At 31.7% G+C, this 5,234-nt stretch overlaps 1 long non-coding RNA gene across 1 annotated transcript; it reads right to left on the reverse strand.

Annotated features, from left to right (window-relative positions):
- Positions 1–778: 778 nt before the first annotated feature.
- LOC138338222 (uncharacterized) lies at positions 779–3,551 on the reverse strand. Its single transcript, XR_011211655.1, has 2 exons — positions 2,903–3,551; positions 779–1,059 (listed from the first exon to the last, which is right to left on the reverse strand). It is a non-coding gene; the product is annotated as an uncharacterized lncRNA (long non-coding RNA).
- Positions 3,552–5,234: the final 1,683 nt, after the last annotated feature.

Genomic DNA, 5,234 nt, shown 5'->3' on the forward strand with positions numbered 1-5,234 from the left:
AAAAGGATTTTATTATGTTTAAGGCAAAAAATTATTTTAAGAACGACAATAAATTTATTACTAATGCAAAAATATTTTTTACGAACAGTAACAAATTGATAACATGCAAAAATATTTTTATCATGGAGATTATTGAAGGACATATTTGATTTGACAATTAATATTTTAATATGCTGAAAATTCATCTATTTTTCGTAAGTGGCCAAACAATGCAGAAATTAATAAAGTTAATTGGAGCAACAAGCATTTATAGTTGCAAAATCTCAGTGAACATGCAGAAAATTACCAAACTGATTTATGTGACAAGGGAATGTTCAAATGCAGAAAATAACCTTTGAGCAATATTTAATGCAAGCAGATGATTTAAGAAAATTTAGCATGTTCACAATAGCTTATGAATTAATTTTAATACAGGTAGAAGAAGATTATAAATGCAGAAATTATTTTACTTTTGAAAAAAAAAAGTGAAGCACATTGATTTCAATTACTTAACATACTAGAAAAAAAATTATTTCAACTAATTAAATGAACTTGATTTTATTAGTTAATTCCTATGGCATGACTTCTAATGACTAACCAAATTGGTAAACACTTATGGGTATTTTATGCAAATATTTAGTTCAATCCAATAGGCATGGATTCTAGATGTATTTAAAACAAAGTAATGACAAGATGTTGATTTTATTTATAAGTATTACCACCTAAAAGATATGTGAAACGACAATTAATTAATATTAATACCAAATTAGTTTCAAGTACTAAAATAGACAAGATTAAATAAGTGATCAAGCAATGAAAACTTTTTATCATTATATTTGGTTTTAAGTCTAGCTTGACTAACCAAATAAGATTTTGCGACAGAGTGACAAGTAACATATAGTACCCCTCCCCTTAGACGATCCCCCAAATTTATTTCACATATATAGAGTTAACGAGTTATACAAACATTACAAGTAAAAATAAAGAACGAATAACCATATATAACAATAAAATGAACGAGGCTTCGTCCACAATTTCTTCTAGGCAAATCTTCAACATCTTGAACTATAAGTTCAAAACCTGGTAGAAGAGGCAATGTAAAACATATACGATGAGAAAATAATTGTAATATAGTAGAATTATAGTAGCAAATTACTCACATACATGTAAATAACACAAAAAAGAGATTAAGAATAACCATAATTATATTATCAAACGTAACAGGATAATGAAACTAACTTGGATGCTTTCTTTGTTGTTTCGTTTCTCAACACAAATAAAAAAATCAAATTGAAATTAATAAAGAGGATTAACCAATTCTACAGAAAAGATTATCAACTTGTATTATAAGAATGAGTGATGAGTTGAGAGACTGAATGTGTGTATGAGCAATGAGAGAATGAGAGAAATTATAGCAAGAGTTAGTGTTAGTTGGGAGCATATCAGTTTTTCTCAAAGATGTGGATTTTTTTGTCAATGAATGAGAGAAAGGTCTAATTATATAGCAAAGAGGAGGAAGCAAAATAAGGAAAAAATAAATTAAGGAATTAAATAAATATACTATCTTCCTTATTCAAAAAGGAGATTCAAATCAGCCAAAATTTAAAAATATCATTACCAAATATAAGCAAGTAAGAACAGTTAGGAAGAGTAATATATATTTTCCTTAAATAAAGAGAAGCCAAAATCAGAAAATATTATTCTACCATAAATAAGCAAGTAAGAAATCAATAAACTTACAAATAAGAAAAAATAGATCAATTAAAATTATTTTCTTTATTTCAAAGGAGTGAAAATCAGAAAATTTTAAAAATATACCATTATCAAAAATAAATAAGTAAGAATAAAGTTAGGAAGACAATATTCTTTTACCGTAAAATAAAAAAGAGCCAAAAACAAACCATATAATATAAACAAGTATGAAATTAATCCATTTCCAAATAAAAAAAGGGATCAATTATATATTTCCTTATTTTAAAGGAGACAAAATTAGATTTATACAGATCTTATTATCAAATATAAATAAGTAACAATAAAATTAGGAAGAACAATATACTTTCCGAAAATAAAGAAGAGTCAATATCATAAGATTTTATTATTAAATTATTTTACCAAATATACGCAGCTAAATATTACAAGGAAATACTCTGAAGTTGTCATAATAAAGCAAGCAATGGCAATCATATAAAACTAATCACCTTACTCCAATGTTTACCTTATATTAATTAGAAGATTTTCATAAATAAATAGAAAATGAAAATTAATTAGGACAAGTATTAAAGGAAGGAGCCACGAGAATGCAGTAGTTCAATATTTTGAAGCATTAAATTATCACCTATGCATGATCAAAAAATTAAAAATATATAATTAAGAGAGTAGATTGTCATGCCTTAGTTTCCACAGGAAACAAAATAAATTAACTTTCAAAAAGGAAGATAATCAATTTAGGGGGTAATTAAGGAGAAGATAAATATTCACAACTTACTAATTAGATTCAGTAAACTAAAATTTCATTTTAATAAAGAAAAAATTAAATAAATTAGTCATTCTATGAAAAGAGAAAAATATGAAATCTGAATGAACACAGTATGAAATCAGAATGAACATAATATGCTATAATCAAACTAAACGGGAAATATTGCATTCAAGCTCGATTTCAAAATTCATGGCGAAACTAAGGAAGGTAACGAACAAATTCGCCACTTAAACAAGAAATTTATCCCAATTATATTGATAAAATGCTAGCACGTAACATTCACAAACACACTTGAATATGGAGCAATATTCACATGAACATTAAAACAACTATCACATATACCTAACATGCATAACAACCTCTATATCCTAAAATCCCAAACAACTTGTGAATGAAAAATACAAACAAAATTACTATTAAATGAGATGATAATTTTAAAGTATGTACCTGGACGGATCTGTCAAGATCCGTCTTAATAAACTCAAAAGCTTCAACATTATTTTCTGAAATTCCATGTCGATTTCTTGCAGGTTTTCACCTGGAGCTGCTACTAGCTGCTGATGTTGCTGTCATTTCCTTTGCTGGTGGCCTCTCCTGGTACTGCTGGAGTTGTCCTCACCATAGGAGTTGCTGGTACCTGCAAAAGAGGAAGAGAAAAGGGGAAGAAGAGAGTGGATAAGAAGGGAAGAGAGTGGAGAAAGAAGGAGAGGGAGTTCAGGCGGGGAGAGAGAAGGGAGGAGGAGCGACGGCTGCCAGCGGCTGCTGGCTCTGGGCGACTGGTGGCTGCTGTCCGCTGGTGCTGCGCGGGCTGCTGGTGCTTGCAAAAAAAAAAGAAGAAGAGAAAGAGGAAGGGGAAGGGGAAGAGAAGAGACGGGAAAGGGAGAAAGACGGGAAGGGAAGAAAGACGAAGGAGAGAGGGGAAAGGAGAAGAGCAAAAGAGAGGGAGAAGAGGAGAGAAGAAAGGGGGTCTTAGGGGAGAAGAGAGGCGGTGAATTCCAGGAGAAGAGAGAAAGCTGACTGGATAGAGGGGTGGGGCGTCGCAACCTCTGACGTTCGCGGGAAAAATTGGGGAGGAGGGGGGGGGGGTGATTTTGGAGAAGAGAGGGAGGGGAATGGGAATAATTTTAGGTTTAATTATTTGGTAGTTCAAAAGAAGAATTTGATCTAACCGTTGATCTAATTTGAAATAAAGCGTTGGGATTAGATCTAGAATTTATTTTTTAGTTGGATGGATGAGATGAAGTTAAATGAGAAAAGATATGAAATGGCTAAAATTGTAATTAAACTGGCTAGAATTGAAATGGAAGAGTGGCTATGATTGTAATAAAATTTGAATTGGAGTGACTAGAATTGGAAGAAATTATATTAGAATAGGCTAGAATTTAAATAACTTTAAGAAAAGTGTATGAATTACTATTTAAAGAAATACTACATATATTTTAAAAAATGTATCTGAAAATCATTTAAATTTTAAAACATTTGAAATTCATTAATAATTATAAACTATTTTTAAAATATTTACGACAATTTTATAAAGTAAAATATACTAAAATTTATAATTTTGAAGAAAAATCGACTAAAATTCTAAACTTTAAATAAATTTTAAAATACATATTTAATCGAATAGTATTCTTAAAATGGTTAAAGGTCGGTCAAAAGTGGGTGTCAACATAAAACATACAGGATCAAGGCTAGCTCAAGGCACCCAAAGAGAAAAGTCTACACTAGCTTAAAGAGGTTGATATTGCATCTTACTCTACGTAAAATATCCAAGATTGAGGCTAGCTCAAGGCAACCAAAGAAAAAAGTCTACACTAGCTTACCAGTCCAATCCATGAATAATGTCGGACGTTATTTTTTCATTCATAAAAGTCATTCAACTAAATTATTTAGGAGCTTAGACCTACAATCAGGGGTGGATCCGCGTTAGGTCCAAGGAGCAAAAAAATACACGATATTTGTCACGACCCAAAACGGGCCGTGAGTAGCACCCACATTTATCCTCCTATGTGAACAAACCAACCGATCTAAACCCCATCATTTCAAACATAATGAACTAAATACATTGCGGAAGACTTAAAACTCATTAACAAAATAAATCAAATAACTTCTAAAAACTCAAACACTTATTATTATCCCCAAAATCTGGAAGTCATCATCACAAGAACATCTATCCTCAAATTACTAATCTAAGAGTATCTAAGAAGCTAAAAATACATAAAAAGCTAGTCCATGCCGGAACTTCAAGGCATCAAGACATGACGAGGAAGATCCAGTCCAAGCTAGAAGCATTAGCTCACCCTGAAATCCGGAGTAATGAAGACTGGCTAGAGTTGCGGTTGAGTTGAAGACGACGGCACGTTTGCTGCACTCCACAAATAACAAGGAAAGAAACATACAAGTAGGGGTCAGTACAAAACACGGGTACTGAGTAGATATCATCGGCCAACTCAAAGTAGAAACAATATATATCAGATCATATCATAAATCAACTACAATACTCAATCTTTAGCAACAACATGTACAAGAATCTTTGATAAATAACGTCAAGTACACTCATGAGGACTCAAGCCACCATATCATACTCATTTGGGAATTAGGTTCATTAGATTGAGTATATTAACATCTTTCAAGATTCATCACCTTTATTCTTGTGTCGGTACGTGATACTCCGCTCCCCTACTACTATGTGTCAGAACGTGACACTCCGATCCCCTAGTTCTACGTGTCGGTTCGTGACACCTGATCCCCTAGTTCTACGTATCGGTTCGTGACACCC

Source organism: Solanum lycopersicum, chromosome 9, assembly GCF_036512215.1.
Source record: "Solanum lycopersicum chromosome 9, SLM_r2.1".
In the NCBI taxonomy this organism is placed as follows: Eukaryota; Viridiplantae; Streptophyta; class Magnoliopsida; order Solanales; family Solanaceae; genus Solanum; species Solanum lycopersicum.